Source organism: Myotis brandtii, unplaced genomic scaffold, assembly GCF_000412655.1.
Source record: "Myotis brandtii unplaced genomic scaffold, ASM41265v1 scaffold32, whole genome shotgun sequence".
NCBI lineage: Eukaryota > Metazoa > Chordata > Mammalia > Chiroptera > Vespertilionidae > Myotis > Myotis brandtii.
Genome location: NW_005362269.1, coordinates 7,630,775 through 7,652,958, shown reverse-complemented (window position 1 = coordinate 7,652,958; position 22,184 = coordinate 7,630,775). Strand labels below are relative to the sequence as shown.

Sequence of the window (22,184 nt, the reverse complement as noted above, 5' to 3'; positions counted from 1 at the left end):
CATCCCTGATCAGGGTGGGCCGGCTGGACCCCACCTGTGCATGAATTCATGCACCAGGCCTCTAGTACATTATAAAATAAGAAATAACTTTATTTTCTGAAACAAAAATATTTAGGGAGAAGAATGGTATTGCTTTACATTTTTACAAATCTCTTAAATGTCTGATCTAATAGAAGTCAGTATTCTCAAATTTGCTTCTGCATTAGGTTGACATATTTTATTTTGCCAAATGTATATGAAGAAAATGCAGCTCCATAAAAACATGAGGTTGGGGGAAAAGTAGTGTTTTAATAATGTTTTTTAGGTAACTATGAATATTCTTCTTTGCTACAACATCAGAACTCAACAAGTGATAGTTGTTTTTAAAGTTAGTTGCAGTGTTTCATCTGAAAACATATCAATGAACTTTTGGTACTCTTTATATTAAAACCTATTGGTATATCTTTCACTTTGAATCTTTTTCTATTATGATTTTGCAACACCATGCATTGGTTATTTGGAAATAATGATTCATGGAGATATTCACTGAGTCATATAACATTTTATTTTACAATATTAAAATTTTATGTTCATTAATATCACAATAAATCTAATCAGAAAAAGTTATTAGGAAGCTGCCATTCCCATAATTTGTGGATTCAAGTTTTCCAAAGTCCCAATTTTCACTGGAGAGCTTGAATTTTATCATTGGCAACACATGACTGACAATTATTTTTCTTGAAGCAACAGTCTCATTTTGCTCATATGTGAGAGGATATATGCCAGGTACCCAAGTCTGAATAAGCGTTGTTTGTCAGTTGTACTTGCAAGTAAAAATGGTGTTTTGCAAAACAAAAGGACTAGTTCAGCTTACAATCCTAACAGTTGCACAAGTACCTTACCTGGAACATAATCGTTGTCCTTCTGCATGCAACAGAAAGTTTTGTTACTTCCCATTTCTCCTCACAGACTATTAGGAAGTCATAGAAGGATCAAGATGTTATAAAATTTAATATTTTAATAAAGTTTAATAAATAATTTTTACTACTTCATCAAGAACATTCTTAAGTGAAATGGTTTTTTATGTGGGGCGTGTGTGTGTCTGTGTGTGTGTTTGGTTGTGTTTACTGTGAGTTCATGATGATAAAGAATCTAATGATTGCTGAGTACAGTTTGGTGCCATTGCCTTATTCTCAATAAGCTACCATCATTGCTTTGCCTGTCATTGCTTTTGCATCTTTCATACAAATGTCAGCACAGTAGTTTTATTAGGAAAATAGTTTGGGCCTCATGTATCTCCTAAAAGAGACTCGGTGACCTTCTGGGTGGGAACCTGGTAGAGGCGGGTAATGGGGGCAAAAGAGGGGAACATTTGTAATTCAACAGTAAAGATTAAAAAAAACAACCCCCCCACACACATGCACACACACACAGACACACAAAGAGCTAAACCTAGCAACCAGTTTTGAAAGACTCTTGAAGAAAAGGCCTCATCTTGTTGAAGTGAAGACAATTGGAGATTTTTATGGAAACTAACGATAATACTAATATGCTTTTTGAAGTTATCCTTCCATTGTTTGGAATGCCCATTGGCCATATTTCCTATTTGTGGGGCATTCCACAAACTCAGAAATTGTCTATGTCTGAGGCTACACAGATAGATGAATCTCAGCGTCGAGCCTCTGGGTAAGAGCTGTCAATATGGGTCTTTCATTCTGTTTCTTTTTCTGTGAGAATTTTTTTTTCTTTCAAAGAGAAAATGAAACAGAAAAACTCTTGTATGCGCTTGAGGTTCGCTCACTGCAATCTGAGAAGCGTGGTGTTTGGGCTGAGCCTTTGAAGCTTCCATGACAGAGAAGCGCTTAGGATGTAGGCACTAAATTTTTCAGGTTGTGGATATTTTTTCAGTAGTAGGTGAAAAGCCTGCATAATATACTTGCTACCTGGCACAACTGGGGAATCGAAGGTTCGTCTGATGAAGTCAACATCATTTCCCAAAGTGTGCTAAGATACCAGTGAATGTACCAGCATTAGCCTGTAACATGATTTGAGGAGACACATAGATCATTATATCCCTATTTTTATGGTTGTCTTAAATGTACTTGTTTTCTAAGTATAGTTTTCTTTGAAAATAATTTTACTTAAATGAAATAATCAGTTTAAAGTAGAATTATTAAATAAAGGAGAATAACGACAGTAGGTGGATTGCCAAAATGTTATACAAAGGGTTGAAGTTTGAGGAATCTGAAATAGTTCAGACATGTTTAGTGCATTCGTTTACTTACCAACCTTATTTATCGAATGCCTGCATATTCTAGGTACTATGGATTCAGCAGTCGATAGTGTAAATAAAGTCCCTCCCGTTGTGGAACTCTCATCCTAGACGGGGAAGTAAATATAACATATAATATGGGGTGGCTAATGTTATAAAGAAAAATAAAGCAGGGTTTGGGGCTAGAACTTGAAAGGGGGTACTATTTTGGAGAAGGTTGAGGGAAAGCCTTGTTGAGAAGGTTGCATTTGAGGAGAGACCACCATGAATTGAATTTAGTTCATTTTAGCAAGCATGTATTGGGTGTTTGGCTCTGGAATACAAATGTAAATAAGTGGTCAGAAAAGCTCAGAATTGGGGGGCAAAGGTAATAATTACAATTTAATAGGCTATATAGGATAAATTTAATGGTGATCTATAAAAAGGATGCTTTGGTACCACAGAGGTGGGGAATGGCTATCCCAAGCAGTGGGAAATGTGGTCACGGAAGGTATCCTAGAGGAGGTGGCTGCCTTGAACCATGTGTTGCAGAATGGGGAGGATTTAGCAGGGGAAGGAGATGGTGGGAAGGCGAGGTTATTTACAGAAGAAACAGCATGTGCAAAGGTGAAAAACATTCCTAGTAGGTCAAATCTGGATTTTGAGGGACCGAGAAATAGATGGAGGGTGAGCAACACTAGGTTTATGGGTTAACAAGTTCTAGAGAATTGGAAAGTGCAAAATACTTAATACTAACCTATACAGAATGCCCATTGTTTCCTTTGATTCCAAAGAGGCTGAATGTCCAGTACCACTCTGCTCTGGATTCTGCTCTTAAGAGGGCTCCAGTTTGGCTCTCCCTGGCCATAATCTGCCCTATGGGTTGAGAGGTCCATGAAACCACCTGAAACCTGCATACCTTCAAGGTCACACTCAGAGTTGCTGGCACCAGGAATTCGATGCCCCAATGGCCCTGAGTTCACTTTCAAGGCCTGTGTGGGTCCCTCACCTGGATCTGTCTTCCTGCTGTGTGCAGCCTAGTATTGAGGGGTGGACGTAGGACTGTTTGTAGAGGATAAGGAAGAAGATTGGATGTGAGGGTTGCAGTGTTCATGTGTGTTTGCAAGACCTCTTGAGATGCTGATCTGAGCCAGAGTTGGGAGGAAAAGGGGGGCAGCATGGGGTGGGGCTAGCTTCCTGGTGCCACCAAGGTCTTGAGTGGAACTTTGATGAGCATAAGGATTCTAAAATCAAAGTTGGCCTTCCAGGTCGTTACAAAGGAATATTCATCAAGGGGGGAGGTGTAACAGATTTCATTTAAAGTTTGTCTTATAGCTTTGACGTATTTAGCCATGTGGTATGTGAGTCTCCTTTCATGAAGAATGGGTCTGAGTATCATAATTCTTTACATTTGTTCCCTTTAAACTAGAAATACAGTAATAATAGTAGAGATGTTCAGTTTCTATAAGGCTATTAAACAGGCTTATTAAAAATGCAGGTTTTGGGGAGAAATTATATGAAGATGTGCCTCACTTTCCATAATTTCCCATATCTTTGGCCTCCTCACTACCTCATAAGTTCATATCCAGAATTGAACTAAATAGTTAAGAATAAGCTCATATTTTGAAATTGCTTTTAAAAAAGCAGGTTTGGAGAAAGTGAAAGAAAACCCCTCATTTTTTGGGGGGAGGGAAGAAACAATTTTCCAAATATAAATAATAATTTTTGTCATTAACCTATAGAATGAGAGTTAATTATAATATTTTATAAAAAGTTGGGGAAAATTATAACAAAACCATCATTAACTTATCAAGAAAGTATGTCAAGAAATGATAAGCTTATAAGTGATAAAGTCCAGAGTATATTTCTTGATTTGATTAATAAATGCTAAGTACTTCCAGAAAAATTCCTTTCTAGATAAAAAGGTCCAAGAAATCAGCACGATCATCAGATTTATCCAATAAAAGAAAGGGCGTAGGAAAGAGTGTGTTCCAGATAAGTCCTGTGTAATACTCCTGAAAGCCATGAGGTCACCAATAAATTAAAGTTGGATTTGGGGCCCAGAATCTGTTAGAGCCCAAGGCTGGAGGCCAGACTGCCAGAAGCAGGGCTGAGATCCTCAGGGAGGCTGAATCCTCTTGGTTGCCATACTTTATGCATCAATGCACCCCTGGAACCCAGTAGGTTCAAGCTAACACATTTTGGGAGTCTCTATGCATCATGCGACAAAATTGCATTGCGTGTCTCTGACCAAAGGTGAGATCATTTTTCTTAGCTCATAGTTTCAGGCTCAGGCTGTCCTACCCATAGGCGGAGTAATACAGAATGTCTGTGCCCTGGGATATGAAGTGGGAGGGAAGTAAGATTTTATCACTCAGCTACCCTGTGCCAGGCAGAGTGCTGTGTTTTTACTTTAACCGCCTTATAGCAGTCCTGCAAAAAGGTCGGAGAGGAGAGGTTGAAGAATAAATCCAAGAACCCAGACCTTCACCAATGGCAGATCTTGGATTCTTATCACTGTCCATGTAAGGCCTATTGTAGACTCTTTCCTCAGCACCATGCTGAGGGATGACGAAAGCTTTCTTTGCACTGGGAGGTTGTTTAGCCTCCTAGACTCACAAGGCTCAGAAGGACTTGGAGATTCTATAGTCACAGAATTCTCCTGTTGCTGTCACACCCACTGCCACATTCCCAGCAGGTCTAAGGCAAACACGTCTAGAGTCTTCCCCATCACTGAGCTGCTACTCTGCCTAAAATGTTCCCCTATTCCACATTGAATCTTAATCTCATGCTAAATTAAATATAACCTCAGGAAGATTCCATTAATACCTAGGTTCAGATTATTTTTACACCATTTGCATTTAAGAACCCAAGGACAGTAGGATGTTGGGAGAAGCAGAAAAGGGAAAATATGGTCTCTGGAAAAGGCCCTGACATACCCTTTCCCCAATTTCATACCACTTGCCCCTATCCTCCAAATTCTCCCACCAAGGTGGAGAGAATCTTCAAGGCAGAAGCTGACTTTTCTTCAAAGCTTGTCTAGAATATAGGGGGATTCCTTGTTGGACAATGCAGAGGGATAACCAACCAGAGAGCCGTGACTTCTTTTAATCGATGACTATATGTTTACTATGAAGCTTTGTCTGCTCTGTGTTGCTGGAGACCAAAGCGTGCCTCTGACATAATTGATGCATTTCTGAAATGTTCAATCTAGAGTGAATTTCAAAAATTAAAATAAACTAAAAGAACTTGCTTTCTTATTAAGGATTTTTTGCATGATGGAAAAAATCAACTCGAAATTTTCTGCATTGTTAGTTCGAATGTTCAAAAATCTAAATGAACTAGGGAACTTATTAGTTAGCACTGTCTAGTAAAGAATTCTTACCTAATAAAAAAGTCATTCATGAATTTTCTGCTTTATTCATTTGAGCAAAACTGTGGGGTTTTTTTTTCTCGCCCTACTAGGTCTCTTAATGTAATGGTGTATTTGAGATGTTGAGGTGGCAATGAATTTCTGATAAAATAACCATTCAAATGATGAAATGTAAAATGGTAATGCAACATCAGTCATTCTCATTATAAAACATCAAGCTAACAGGATATGAATGTTAAAGTCAGAGACAACTTCAGACATAGAGTTCCAAGAAATAGGTTACTTGACTCAAAAGGAGTATAAGTGTTGTTCTTGGAGTTCTCACTAGCAGAGTAGACCCTGATGTTGGGGAATGCTCTCCATAGGTTGTGATACTCTTTTGCCTGTGGTTTTGTTAGCACAGCCCCCTGTATCAAGGCATGTTCAGATTTTTCATGGTGGACTTTGCAAGATGAAACTCCTTTGACTCTAAGGGCAAGAGTTTAAAGAGGCTAATAATTCTGGCTTAGCTGCTGGATTTGGGTGAAGCCATTCTACAAGAATAACCAAACGGTATGTGGAACCAGATTGCTCATTTACCCTGTAGAACATTGGGTTAAGCTTTAGTCTACTCATATTGTTGGAGTTTCCCACTTGTCTCTCCTTGGTGGAAATGAAGGGGGAATCTCACAGTCGTTTAATTTGATGGCCACAGGGATAAGAGAGGTAGCTCATGTTGTCCTCCCTCTGGAAGACACTTACCTGCAGGATTGATAAACCCATCCCACTGAAGGTTTGAATGGCTTACCTGAGGCCTACTGTCTGCCCCTTCTTCCTGGGAAGTGTGGGAACAAGCCTCAGAATGAGAGGAGAACCCAAGTAATGTACCCCATTTTCTCATATGCCTTGACAACAAACGGGCCATTTCTCTTCTCTGATAAAATGTGGAGGGAGACATTCATAGGTAGCTCCTTTATGTACTTACTTATTTACCTAGGACAGGCTTACTTTCTTTGTCTGGCCCCTTTCTCCCCAGGTGAACTGGAATATGAGATTTTCAGTCTGGTTTGTTTAATCTCTGAATCTCTTGATTTTGGCCATGATCTGAATTTGTTTCTCAGTTTTACTTTTGCTGGTTTGTGATTGTGATTCTGACTTAGGCTGTTTAGAGTCTGAGACAGTGGCAGTGGGAATTGCTTTGCACATTTCAAAGTGCTTTGTCACTATTAAGTTCAAAGCAATCCTTGCTCATAGGATAAGTATCATTAGTCCCATTTCACAGACAAGAAAAGAAGGCCCAGAGTAATCAAAGGTCCTGTCCAAGACCATTTAGCTTGGTGTCTGCCTCCAAATAGTAATTCCATTGTTTTCCAAACTAACCATGGTACTTCCTATTATCACTGTGATTTCTGTGAATAGGATTTTTCAGCCAAAAATAGTGAGACTTTAAGAAACATTTTTTCTCTTGATAACCCATTGGTTCAGTAGCTGAGCCAGACCCCAAGCTCAAACCCCTTTGTAGGCCATACTCAATCCCTAACAAGTCTAAAGGAAACAGCAGAGCTCTTAATATACCCCTTAGTGGAGATAAATCCTATGAAATTACATTTCAGCAGCAAAACAGACAAGCACAGTAATTTCAGTGTAAAATGTGCAAAGTCTTATTTACAGAACATCTCATGACGCTGTTCCCAGATGTCTTTTTAAAGAAATTTTTAGTTACATGCAAAGGAACTGAAAACCAGGAATATAATTGGTAAGAAAAGTAAATCTGTCCAAAAAAAACATTTACAACAACTTGATGAGATATATATTTTCTCAGCATCAGCATAAAAGAAAGAACATTCTGATCCAGAAATGGTATGTAAGTAAATAAACTTTAATTGGTTTGACAATGCCCCTTTTCCTGGCAGTGCCAAGAATCCTAGCATTATAATTACACAGTTCTGGGCAGACATGTGGTTTCCATTAAGAAAGACTTGTGATTGACTGAGTTCATGAGGCATGTCAGAAAAAACACATCAATGTCTTTATAAGAAGGGAAGAGAAATGGATCTAAATGTATTTATAACTTCACAAGATACACATTCATAAATAGTTTTGAAAGGGCATACATTTCTTTAATTCTGATGAAAAAAAAATCATTAAGGCAAGCCATTTGGGAGCATTTTGGCCTCTGCTTCTGTATAAACTCAACACAGTTACTTGCATTGAGGCAAAAGGGACACCTTTTTGCCCTTACAAGGATTTATTTAAGGGTTCTGTCAGGAAAATGTTGAGAAATGGCTTTACCATTAACAAAAAGATTTTTCAGGTCCTTCTCTGCTAGCCCATGTGGTGAGCCAAGCTGAGTTTATTCCCCCTCAATCCTACCCCCACGCCAATTGTTTAAAAGAAGAGGAGAACTCAGACTTGGGACGTTAGTAGGTTGCTCAAGGTCTCAGAGCTAGTAAATGCTTTTAATTTAAAATGTGTTGCAAAAACATTCGAGGGGGTGAATTGGGTAGGTGGGGAGGGGTGGTTAAGCCCTTGCAAATGCCAAAAACTCCAAGGTAACACAGATAAAAGTTAAACAGTTTAAATTTATACGCAGAAGGATAAAACTGGCTAGGCTGGAGAAGGTAAATTTCCTCCAAGGACATTTTAAACTAAAACCTAATGAATTGTCTTAATCACCCAAAATGACTAAAATATTGAATAGTTTATTTTCTGCTTTTGCATGAATACTTTTAGGATGACAAACAGTTTTAGGTCTGCCAAATACTGTCATCTTTTGGCAATATTCACATCTCGGTCTTGATATATTTTCTTGACAACAGAACAATTGTGTGTGTGTGTGTACTTTTTCTTTTCTTGAAAAACATTTTGTCAATAAGCAGTGGCAAAACATGTGGCTAAAATGACTATCTTCACAAAGGCATCTCTTACATAAAATATGAGATTTTTCAACTTAAAATACAAACCAGTGACTTCCTCAATGGAATGTCTCAAGCTGTTTTTATAAGCAGCAATTCGGATATTTTTAAGCAGCCATCTGGTATGCTACAGTGGATATGCAAAATATTGTAGTTTGAAATTAATGAAACAATGCCGATGATGTCAGCAATAATAAAAATAACAATGAATAATAGCCACTATTTATCGAGTACTTACTATGTGCCAGGCACTGTGCTCTGTGGTACATATTTATTTAATACTCTTATGAGTACTAGGAGATTATTAACCCTATTTTACAGCTAGAGAAACTAAGGCTTAGCAGTAAATTCCTCAAGCTTACACAGATATTACATAGCAGGACTGAGATGTATTGGTCTGCTCCCACTCTGACATTATTACTCTGCTGATCTTTTTGTAGTGACTGGTCATGGAGGCATTTAGCAGGTCCTGTGGCTAAGGCTCAGTGTTGGGATATTTTATGGAGTTCTCATACATTTCATCGGCTCTTGTTATCACTTGGTTCATCAGTGCTGGGGACAATGGCGAGTGATGGGTTTCATTGAGGTTAGCCCATGTTTAGAGTTAGATTATCTATCACATTAGAAGCCTAGAAAATAGATCCTTGAAGGACCACCTTACAGAAACAGCACAATGCTCTTAGTCGTCGATGTTTCTATAGTTCTTACAGAAAAAGTGAAAATACATTCACATCTGCCCATCCTAACAGTATTGCCCATTAGGTGTCACTATGAATAGTGACAAAGAGACCAAGTCACAGGGAGATTACGGGACTTGCTTGAAATCACACAGCTAGTGTTTGCTTGAGTTAGGGCTAGAAACAAGACTTTTGGACTTCAGCCCATTTCTGTAGGGAATCACATTGCCTCTCAAAACCAAGCCGGGCCCTATATTCCAGGATTGAACGGGTGACATTTCAGGGAGAGCCGGTCTTCACGTGCCCATTCTTGGTTTCCCTGCTGTAGTTCAGGCCTGCCTTATTCCAGTAACCTTCTAACCTGTCACCCCGTTTAAATAGTTTCCTCCTCTGATCTGCTCCTCCAACCGCAGCCAGGGAAGCCTTTATAGAACAATTCTGATTAGTCCTCTTTCCAACGAGGAGACTTCAGTGAGCTTCACAAAGCCAGGATGGTTGCATGTTGTCACAAGGACTTCCTGTCATGAATTCGGAGCCCGAGCAACCTGGGATGTCTCCACAACATGTTCCACTCTAGAAGAAGAGCACCCTTGTGGTATCCAGTTTCCTCGATTATGGACTTTTCTCCTGTCCTCCCTGCATTTGCACCCCCGCAGACCTCCACCTGTGTGTAGAAGCATTCCCATCCCGTGCCAGGACCTTCATGTTTTGCTTCCTCCTGGAAGTTTCCTCTTCCATCTCTTAATCACCCTCTCCATTGGCTGCTCTGCGGTTCTGTTGATTTTTGTTGGGATCTCTCATGTCACTCATCACTTTCCACCCTGCTTTCTAGTTGTTTTTCTGTGTTTTAATCCCCGTGAATACTGTAAGTGCCTCAAGGGCTGTGCCATCTAGAGCATTGCATAGGAATAGTGTGCCCGTGGCACTTAGCACGGCAACCCAGGTGGTCAACAGGTGTCTTGAATGAAGGAAGGGGTGAGCTATAGCATATCTTGGGTGCTGTTATAATAAATTAATGTGTTTTGAATGAATGAGTACATGAATGAATGGCTGTGAGAGGCACTTGACCTCTCATGGACCTTTCCAACATCTTGAGTAGAATTTTTCAAGTAGTTACTGCTGTCCTCTTTTTTTTAGTGCTCACGGCCACTCTGCTCTCATGGCTGTGAGCTGGGTTTGGAGCTACACAAAGGGAGGAGGACTTTAGTGAGAAGGGCTGCACCCAGCCTTGATCCCGGGATGCCTGCATTTGGTTTTAATTGGTGGCGGATTACAGTCATCACCGTGACTAAGCACTTAGTCTGAGGGTTTCCAAGAGCCTCACGGCCATTTGTATCCATCATTTGACATGAAGAGGTTTGTGTCTGCTCTCCAGTCTGACAAGAAATTGGCCATCATTTGGCATTGGAGCAGCCGTCTGCTTTCAGGCCCAATTGTGCACTTTATTAACACCCAGAAGCCCAGCTCTCTGCATGGGGATTGAAAAGGAGGCTTTGCAGAAAACCCTCCTTCCCCAAGCTGACCTTTCCTGTTTCTTGCTGGCATTAGAGGTTCAGTGACTGTGAGATTGGAGGCTCAGTTAGGTGTTGGGGGTGGATGGGAGGACTGACCTGGTATCAGAGAGCCAGAAAGTCACCATGTCTCTGGGTGTGCCTCAGAAGCCAGAAGCAGGCAGAATCACACCTCAGGAGGTTTCAACAATGTTTCTCTGGGGCAGAGAGAGAGAGCCTCAGCCTGGGGTGGGCAAGACCAGTGGCTGCCAGAGGGCTTTCTGTTGGAATTGTGTGGAAGCTGGTTCAACTGGAGATACCAGCTGCTGAATGAGGCAAAGGGGAAGAATCCCTTTGAAGAATTATTTTTCCTTTCTCTCTTTCTCACTCCATTGACTCTATTTTGTCCAATTCTAAACCAGAAGGAGAGAAACGGAGCAAAACACTGAAAGCAGGAATCTGTTTCCTGCATCAGTAGGGGCAACCTTAACATACTATGCACTTCTTTATATTTATATCGTTATTGATATGTTCTGAGAAGCAGACTCAGAAGAACAATGGGGCCTATTTAAAGCCTCTTGGGATTGCATCAGCTGATCCAATACCAACTCTATCCACTATACTGCTCACTTCCAAGGCAGATGGTCCCTTGGTTACAAGTCATAGAAATTGATTCTTGACAACTTAAAAAAAATAGAGGTTTATTGGAAAAATAAATGATAAGCTTAAAGCCAAAGAAGAACTGACTAATTAGGTAGTGGGAAGGTGAGGATATAAAGCAGCCCTAGGTATCTGGATGTTATGATGCAATGGTCTCTCAGGATGGTGCCAGCCAAAGGCCTGGCTCCTACCATTTCCTCTCCAGGGTCCTCCTCTTCTTAAGATTCAACATCTTGGGAGAGAGTTGGATCGGCCTGGTTTGGATATCAGTTCCTTTAAGATTATGAAGAATGGGCTGGGGCAATTCACAAAAGGAATAGTATAATCACAGAGAGGTGGATTAGGCAGGAAAAAAACCCCCAGATATTCACGAGAATGAGCCAGGTACATTGCAAATGGGCTCACAGCTTTTCCCATCTTTCTGAGGAGACGTATTCATTCATTGCAACCATGGATCGGCCTGGTTTGGATATCAGTTCCTTTAAGATTTTGAAGAATGGGCTGAGGCAATTCACAAAAGGAATAGTATAATAACAGAGAGGTGGATTAGGCAGGAAAAAGAACAGATATTCAAGAGAATGAGTCAGGTACATTGCAAATGGGCTCACAGCTTTTTCCATCTTTCTGAGGAGACATATTCATTCATTGCAACTGCTATGAGCACCTACTATGAGCCAGATAATGTGCTAGATGCTGAAAATAGAGAATTTAACAATTCAGTCGTTTAGGATGTAAGATGTGCTCCAGAGACAGAGTTGGGGAAAATGATGTGCTTCCCCTGAAATGCTGCTCCAGTGAGCTCACGAGACACCATTCCCAATTCTAATGAGTATGAGACATGCATAGAAGGGGCCCTGCACCTCTTACTGTCCTCCTCTAGGAAGTTCTTCATATTTCACTATCCCAGTTTTCACTCATGCTAAATTACTAAACTGCTTTTAGTAATTATTTTCTTTATGTATTTATCCACATAATTTGTAGTATGTTAATTCCAACTCATTTACTTGTCTTCAGAAGTGTATCTATACTAATAAAAGGATAATATGCAAATTAACTGTCACTCTGTGGCACCCATAGCCACAAAGATGGCGGCGTCCGCCGGAGCCATAGACCCAGCCGAAGTGGGCGGGATGCTTGGCTTACTTTGGGCAGGACACTTGGCTTCCTTTGTCGCCCCAGTGACGAAGGAAGCCAAGCCTCCCGCAAGCCCCGGCTGGCTGCCGAGGGCCGGCCTCTGGGCAGCGGCCATGGAGCTGGCTGGAGCGGATGGGAGGCGGTGGCTAGAGAGAAGGCCCAGGTCTCGGATGCCGGAGGGAAGCCCGTGCTGGCAGCCAGGGGAAGGAAGGCCTATTCTTGCACGAATCTTTGTGCATCGGACCTCGTGTGTGTGTGTGTGTGTGTGTGTGTGTGTGTGTGTATTTATTTATTTATTTTATTTTTTATTGGGAAGTTAGTTGTGTCATAACCCCTATTAATTTTCCAGGCACCCAAGTTCACATATAGTCTTTCTACTTTTTGTGGTCTTCCCTACCTACTTCTTCCTTGAATAGTAATGGAAGACAGCTCAGGGTTATGTCTAGCTGTGTGACTTTGGAAGTCTTGTGAACCCCTCTGTGCCTTCTTCATTCTCTCTTCTGTCTCTGAGTTCATCCCTGCCCCATCTACTGTATCCGATACTTGGGAGGATCAAATGAAATAATGGACGTTAAAAGGCTTTGAAAAGTTAAAAGTGTTCTTAAAGCTCAAGGGAGTTTTAAGATTCTGTGGCTTTAGGGTAGAGGGCTGAATATGAGGCATGATGACTCAGTAAAGAAAATATAATAGTAGCCCAACTTTATCCAGTGTTTATTATCCTTCAGGCGCTATGATAAGCCTTTACATAAATATCTCATGTAATGCTCACCCACTAGCCTATATAGGAAATACTAATACTATTTCCATTTCCTGGAAGAAACTGAGGCTCAGAAAAGTGAAATAGTTTACCTCAGAGCACATAGTTGGTACATGGGAAGCCTGGCTTTTACTGAAAATCTGTCAGCTTTAGCTCCCCAAGCCTCCTGAGATTTTTCCAGACCGTCTAAAAATTAACTTATTAATTTGATTTTGGAGAGAAGGAAGAAGGAAGAGAGAGGGAGAGAGAAATACTAATTTATTATTCCACTTATTTATGTATACATTGGTTGATTCTTGTGTGTGCCCTGATTAGGGATTGAAACCACAACCTTGGTATATCAGAAGGATGCTCTAACCAACTGAGCTATTGGGCCAGGGCTCTCTAGACCTTTTAGTTCTAGGATGGGAAGCTCATTGTTAGTGCAGGGTTAGAAATGTGGGCACTGGAATTGGACAGCTTTAGCTTTAAATGTGTCTAACACTCTGCAGCTGTGTGATCCATTGAGTTATTGAGTCTCTGAGCCTCAGGTTCCTTATTGTGAAATGATGGCGATAACAGTACCTTATTCATAGGGGTGTTTAGCAAAAGTACACACGAAAAGCTATAAAAATAGTAATAATAATCATTATTAATTGGATGGAGAGTGATTAAATTGCTAAGCTGGGGCCCAGACAAGGGTCATATAAGTCTGGCAAATCCAATGAAACGATAGAGATTAAATTCTTAGGAATTTGCTTTCCCCCTCCCCCACCCCCCTGCTTACCAAAGTCCCCAAATCTGTGGCTCCCTTACTTAATTCAGACTTCAGATGCATTTCATTTGGTCTGAAGAATATATGTATATGTATATGTATATTAATTAGAATTAGAAGCCAACATTATAAAATTAGAGGATTTTGCATTCAAATCTATATATCTGGCTATATCTAAAAAAATAGAGAATATATAACCACTGGCTCACTTACCTGCCTGGCAACCCCTCTTTGCTGATTATAGTTGCTGTCTTTATGTGGGAGTGCAATGCTCCCGTTGTTCCTGTAGGCATTAGAGTTTGAGACCCCTGCATGAGAACCACCCAAGTCAGCCTGGAAGAGCTAGGGGGGAAAAAATAGAAGTGACTCTTTATATATATAAAGAATTCTAGTCCTGAAATTTTACCTGTTCCTAATTTTGTACAGGACTTGTCATCAGCATTCACTTGAACCTGCCGTGCCATGATGTAGAGGGCAGCCCCCTATTGCAGACCAAGGAGGGGGAGATGAAAAAGAAAACCAGAGAGAGGAGAAAGGGGAGCGAGGAGAGGGGGGAGGAGAGAGAGAGAGAGAGAGAGAGAGAGAGAGAGAGAATATGTTGTTTCTTAATTAAGCTAGGGAAGGAGACAGGGACTGGGAGAGACAGTGTGGCTTGCAGCTCTGTATTTATCACTCCATTGCCCCCTGACCCATGGGCCGTGCTGGACGGAAGAGCAGGCTGATCGGAATGGCTTTGCTGATATGCCATTTCTGGGGTAAGTGGTTATTGATGAAGGGGCTTAAGTGGCATGTGAAGAGCACTAGCCCTGGAGCTAATGCTCAGGGTCCCGCAGTCTGCACATCTCTAGGAGCTTGGCTCCATAGCCCCACCTGCACTTGGATTCAGCACCTGAGCTTCATGGGCTCACTGGCATCCGAGGCAAGGAACTGTCCTGTCCTGTCCTGTCCTGTCCTGTCCTCTTCTTCTAGACACGGGACTAGAGTTAGCAATCTGGGCTGTTTGTCTGGGATTGCTGACTTTCCACTCTGATGCTGCTGTTAACGGCTTTATTCCTGATGTGAGACTCAGGAAAACAGTGCCTTAATGGCTTTTGTGGATAACGGTGATTTGGGAGTTGTCTCGTCAGCACACTTAGAAAGCGTATGTGGTTCCAGGACTTTGAAAGAAAGTGAGAGAGGTTTGAAAAAAAAAGAGAGAAAAAAGAGAAATGGAGAAAACAGACATTTATTTGCCTTATATCCTTTTTAGTGGAATATTAGGATTCAGAAGATTTTAGAGGTTGTCTCTCCTGGTGGTTCTCAGCCCTGACCGGATGTTAGGATTTCCTGAGAATCTTTAAAACAAATACTGATGTCTACTCCCTGCTCCAGACATTCTGAATTAATTGGTCTGGGGTAGAGCCCAGGCATCAGCATTTTCGAAAAGATCCCCGGACCACTGTAGTGCACAGTCAGGTTGAAAACGCTGATCTAACGCCTTCGCTTTCTGGTCAAGATAAATGATGATCAGTGACCTCCACATGGTCGCAGAGCTGGCTAGTGGCAGAACCATCACTAAAAACCTAGGCTGTCAGTTTCTCAGCTCAGGTGCTTGCTTTCCTGCCCAGGTTTCCTTGTAAACACCATTCCTATAGATCTTGCATGGTTTTTGCCATCTTCTATACCATTTATACTATTTTATAAAATAAATTTATTTACATCAATGCACTCTTTAAACTTGAATTTATTTACAAAGGAGACTCTGTGGCGCTGCAGTTAAGTGTCAGTTCAGCCTCACCTGCAGTAAATGGGAGGTGACCACAGAATACACACAATGAAGAGAAAGCAGTGTTGTGATATTTGGAGCCAGACCCTGGTGCCTACCAGTGACTGCTAAGCATGGAGATTGGCAAACGTCAGGTGTTCCAGAAATGCTAGCACCACACCAAGACACTCTCACTGACTTCATCAGAACAATATAGGAAATTGAAAAGGGAACGAACGTCTCACTTTGTGGTTCATGTTACTTAATGGTTGTGTACTTGGACCACTAAAATTGTTTTGAATGTATTATTGGTATTGCTTTCTTTGCCTTAAAAAATGATAGTAGGACTTACAAGAAAAAATACTCTGAAGAAAGGTCAAGTCCCCACAAAATAGAAAAATAAAATTTCAGTTCAGGTCATTGGGCAAGAGACTTGAGAAAACTAGAGAAAAGAAATTAGAAACCTGACTGTCATCAGGAACAGAACCATAGAAATCAATTTTCAAACCAGGGGGAGAATATGAGCGTGTATGACTTTGGCTACCATTGGTATATTATTGTCAGCACCCTCTGTAGGTGGTAGTCCCAACACAATGGTCAGCTGAATTTAGAGGAGCTTGAGGCCTGTGAAATCGTTTGGTCTGCCCCTGCCAAGGCATTAAGGGTGAGTTAATTAAATTTTTGACAAATAAAGCAGGCTAATTTTTAAGTTGATAATTTTGTATGGCTTCTGAATGATGTTATAAATATCCAAATAGCCCTTGACAGAGAAAAGATTCCAGACCCCTGCTCTAACGGCTTCCTGTAGGTATTTTACCCCTTCTTTTGGGATTCTAATTAAGACTTGGATGTTTATGAGATTTATGCAAAACCAGCTGCTAACTAAAGGACTCAAATAGTTTAACAGTAACCAGCATCTTAATTTAATTTTTTGTTACCAAATTTCCATTTGAAGAGACAGTTCTGTTTTCTTTATTTGGTCAACACACACACACACACACACACACACACACACACACGCAGTTGCAGGGTGAGATTCTGCCCATATAAAGTACTAAAATACTCTCAAGTACTTATAATAATGGCCCAACCTGGGCCTGGAACCTATTTATTCTGGGTTTTGGTTGAGCACATTATCTCTGGTGTGGCCATTGCCTCCTCCCTACACACCCCTACCCCCCACCCACTTGGTAGTGTTTGCTTTCCTAATTGAAATATCTGCTTCATATTTCCTTTGATTTTTCAGTGACGTTGGAGCCGATAGGGAGTCTCAGTCTTTGGGTCAATACTCTTTGGTACATTTACCTAAATGGCGTGTTCCTCTTCATGTCATTGCATCCACGCAATAATTAAATGTACCTTCAAACAGTATTGAAGGGAGGTCGTCTTTGAGCTTATTGCTTAATTAGTTCAGGTTTGTCCTATAGTTTCCCATCACTGTGCAATCAATACTACTCCAGAGAACATTCCACAATATTGGAAAAAGATGCCTCTTGTGTCCAGAGTTCAGATGGTATTGTAAATGGGTTGTATTGGAAAGAACAAGTCGGTCTTACTTTCAGAGAGCTTGCTAAGTGAATGTGCCTTGTCCAAATACACTTCTGTACATAAAACCCCTCCACGCTTCCTTGGGGCCTGTTCTTCCTTTCTGCTTTCATGTCTTTAGTTTACTAAGAATTTCAACCAAATGAAAGATAGGGCTTTTTCAAAGCTTGCTGCCACAGGGAACCCTTGTGCTATTTTACCACCTTCTGGGCCATCACAGGAATTTGCTAGAAATGAAAAGCTGATATTTTCCTGAGAGAACTCTGTCCTGGGCTTGAGAGCATAGGGACTCCACGAGGTGTATCTTAGATGAAGTGTGGCCTTTAGGGCCGGGTGCCAGGGATGACAAATCCTACAAAGATTCAGCCCTATGTCACACAGCATTCATCTTGAATTTCCTTCCAGGCTAATGCTGGTTAAATTAAGAGCTTCATACATAGCATGCTGGGTGGAAGTTTGAGTCTATTCAGACCACAAAATCTATATTTTTTCTTAAGTATCAACTGGATTATAGTATCCAAATCAAGAGATTATAGCTATTTTATTAAGTTACTTTTAGCTAGGGATGAGTTTTCAAAGAGAGCAAGCTGGATTTGTGATGGGAAAATCCAGGTACGGCAAGAGGAATTAGACAGTGAATGCCTTGTCATGGGGATTTTTGTTTGGTTATTAATTCATTTGTGTGACCAATACTTATCGAGTATCTGCAATGTGTTGGGCTCTATGCTAGGATCTGGAGATACAGCCAGAAATAAGGCAGACAAAGTAATGGCTCTCAGGTAGCTTAGTTTAATCTTGTTAATCTTTGCATTCTCACCACCTAACACAATGTCTGACATACAATAAATAGCCCATCAATAAATGATTGTTAACCTGAGAAAATGTATGTATCTATGCGTACCCAAGTACATCCCCTCCATCTGTGATTTTAAGCTTTTGGCAGCTGCACCTTTGATTGAACCTTATTGTGCAAATAATACTATTAGTAACAACTGTAGCAGCTAATTTTTATTTAATAAATGTCAATCGATTTGCATGCATTAGTTTACTGTCTCAGGGCACTTATCTATTTGACCTAGAATTTCTCAAGACATTTCTAGACATGTTCCAAAACCTATTGAACTTTATTACAGAGTTTCAATTCGTTTGTGGTTCGGTCTAGGCTGCTAGTCACTTATTTTGAATTCTCTTTCCCAAGCCATAATTTGACAATTAAATCCTACATGCATAGCCCATGTTGAGCACACAGTAGGCACTTAAGGAGGTTCTGGTTCAGCAAATTGGAAGCGATTTTAAATGATGCAATCATATCACATCTTTATAATAATGACTTGAAGTCATCATTCAATCTTATTCTGCTATATGTATCTCTTGATTTTTTTAAAAATATATTTTACTGATTTTTTACAGAGAGGAAGGGAGAGGGATAGAGAGTTGGAAACATCGATGAGAGAAACATCGATCAGCTGCCTCCTGCACACCCCCTACTGGGGATGTGCCTGCAACCAAGGTACATGCCCTTGACTGGAATCGAACCCAGGACCCTTCAGTCTGCAGGCCGACGCTCTATCCACTGAGCCAAACCGGTCAGGGCTTGATTTTTTTTGTAAGATTCTACAATACTATTTTGATGAAATATTTAAAACAAAAGCAATAGCAATATTTCTAAGTCCATCAGTGCAGTTCTGCAAAGTAACCTCAGCCTTTTACACTATTTTTCTAGAAGCTTAGGAATTATTTCATATGTATAACAACAACATAAAACCTCTAAAAATACAGAACTCGCAGTACTTGAACGTTTGTATTTTAAAATTAAATTTTAATGAGTTTTAATATTTTAATATTGTACTGGATTTTAAGTAAGAAAGTTGTTCTTGTATTAGACAGTGGTGTACAATATTACTTCATGGGATAACATTTAATTAAAATACACTAATTTATGTATTTGTTTATTAGCTTTATTCCTAAAGCAGTGAGAACTTCTGCATGATTTTATGAAAAATGTAAATGAGGGTTTTGGCATCACTAATAATGTTAAATTACCAGAGGTAAAGAATGTATGCTTTCACTTTCATAACTTCATCAAAAAGAACCTTAAGATGTTGATTTGACATATAATAAAGATCACTTTTCAGTGAAAAGATTAAACTCCCATGAAAACAACCTTCTATTTTTCTAATTTCCTTTTGGCTTTATTAGGTTTTACCTGATTTGTTCTTGTCTCAAAACATTTTTCCCTTGTTTCTGTAATTGCAGGAGTCATTCTAATGCAAGGATATTGTAATAAGATTTTTTTTTAACATTTGGAAATAGTTAGCTACCCTTACTCAATATGGTCCACTTTGAGTATTGATGTAACAAATGAGAAACACCTTATTGAATGGTATATGTTCTTTGCCAATTTTGCTTACCCTTAACTTAGATTTTATGCTCCTTGAGATGGGGGCCTGGTTTTGGGGAACTTTTGCTGCAGCGTTGTCATCCTTCATATTTTAGAAGTAAGCAATAATATTATATAGCCTTAACCTAATTATCATGGAACTTATTAGCTTATTTTTTTTCTCTCTTAAAAAATCGTTTAAATGTCTTGATACAGGCGAGGAGGAAAAAATGAGAAGAAATAACACGCTCCAGTTTTTCAGAGTTTTATTTAATGTGAGACCAGTATACAAACACCTATTGTTTTTACTGTCCTGGGTGCCATGGATATGCCTTCAGGAGCATCATGTTTCCAGCAGAAAAAGAAAGAAAGAAAACAGATTCAAAATGCATTTAAAAAGCAACAGCCCTGAGATATTTTCTCTCCATTCTCCCTTTGTTAGTTATTTATATTCACACTTCTTCACTTCACTTCGTTCCATAGTAAACAGCTTGCAGGGGGGTTGATGTTTGTTAATGAACTGTCAATAAACACATGTTCTCCCCGACTTCTTAAAAAAAGACTGTTTTAGGGGTGAGCACGCTGGTTTCCAATTCCTGTTCACGCTGTGGAGACAGACCAAGGAGTCTTGGCTGAGGACCGGCGGAGCTGGGCACGGCTTGCCGTCACGTGGTGGGCGCACAGCCTTTGTGCGGGAGGGAAGCGGCAGGTTTTGATAGGGAGTGTGCGAGCAGTTATTAGCAAGAAGTGGGGAAGTGTTTGGAAACAGGGCTGCTCGCGTTCCCAACAAAGCTGGTGGACAAGTCTCTCCGAAGAACAAAAGGCAAACACATCCTCAGGGTGAGGATTTTCTTTGCTGTTGACATAAGAGAGACTCAGAAGCTGACCCATGTTGGGAGAGAGGACAAATAATAACATCTTTGTGGAGGGAAATGGGGTCCAATCAGTTTCTCCTGTCCTTAGTCTCCCTTTGGCTCTTCTTTTCTCTCGATAGCTCAGATCTCCACTGAAGTGTTTAATGAAGTCCGGTGCCTATAAAATACCAGTGGAGAGGAACCTCCGGCATTTGAAAAACTAACACTTTCTTTTCCACCGAGGTCCACCCTAGTGACTGATGGGCAGAGGGAAGAGGACACCATACTCAGGGGGTGGACACAGGCGAGAGGCCAGGAGCATGCTCTTTTGTTATTGGCACAGTCCTAAACTACACATTTAATGAGAGAAACTTAGACCAGCCTTTAAAGAAAATTATTTATAACTTCATTAGTATTATTGCTGCCTTCTATTCATTTTGAAACAAATTGTCCCAAGAGCAACAATTCTGGAAATGTGTGCTTTGGGAAAAAAGATGTTGAATTTCCCAGTATCCTTGTCTATTTTTTTTTTCTTAAAAATTTCATGCATTGTTAGGGAAGAAAAGTCTAGTCTAACTCACAAATGCATCCTTATTCTCATGTATATTTGATACCGGCCCCAGTCTAATCTGATAAAGTGCACTTTGCCTGTGGTGTCTTACAATAAGCTGGCTGCATTAGTGCCGGGAAAAATCAATACCGATTTATAATTTACCATCGCAAAAACCTATCACTTTTTATGACCCTCCATCCTGGCTCATTAATATTACATTAAAACACACACACCCACTGCAACAGGGGGAAATTGTAGCTTGTCAGGTTTACAGCCATAAAGAAACCTTTAATTGGGCTTAGTTTGGGAATTCAGGCACAGATTTTATTTATTTGTTTTCTTTTTAATATATGATATTTACCTTGGTGGATTTTAGGATGATGCCTAATATACCTCTCTATTTCTCTGAGAAGAAAGAAGAAAACTGTGTCACAAAAATTCTGAAATACGCTTGCATGTTGCTCTCACCCCATATATTTTAATTGTACCTAATCATATCCTTCCCTGTTTTTCTCTAGTCTCCAAGTCCTTGCCACTTCCTTCCTTTTCCTTTTTGTGTGAGTGTGGGATTTCATTCTCTATGTGGGAGCATTCTAGTTGATGGTATTTCTCTTATCTTTTTGGCTTGTCATAGTTGATATTTATTCCCTCTGGTCCCCACTCCCCCAGATCACAAAGAAGCTAAATGCCATCTTTTGCATTGTCTGTCTCCCCAAGAAAGGATGCATATTTGATAATTCTGCCACACTGAATGGAGAATACCACACTGACCCTGCCTGGAAACAGTGATCCTCCGTGCTGCTTTTTCCCAGCAGAGAACTAGTGTGTGTGTGTCCGCCACTCTTTCACCTTAAAGAAACCCCAAAAGAAAAATTAAACAATACTCTTCCCTGAACCACGTCTATTCAGCAGCTTTACCCTCATGTGTTTTTAGACTTAAAAGTCTTATATCTAAATTCTTTCCAGATAATGTAAAAAAAAAAAATGATGTCACTGTTTATGTTGGCAGCTGCAAGGTGCTCTATTTATTTCATACTATTCAAATAGTTTCCAGGGAATTTTTCCTGTTAATATCATGAAGAACCAACCTTACCCTGTGGCTTGTTGCCTTTCCCTTGCTGCCTGCGAGTTAAGGTCTC

At 40.2% G+C, this 22,184-nt stretch overlaps 1 protein-coding gene across 3 annotated transcripts in view; it reads left to right on the top strand.

Moving 5' to 3' along the window:
- Positions 1 to 22,184, top strand: part of EBF1 (early B-cell factor 1) — a 391,732-nt gene that overhangs the window by 101,925 nt on the left and 267,623 nt on the right. The gene's annotated exons all lie outside the window — the stretch shown is intronic.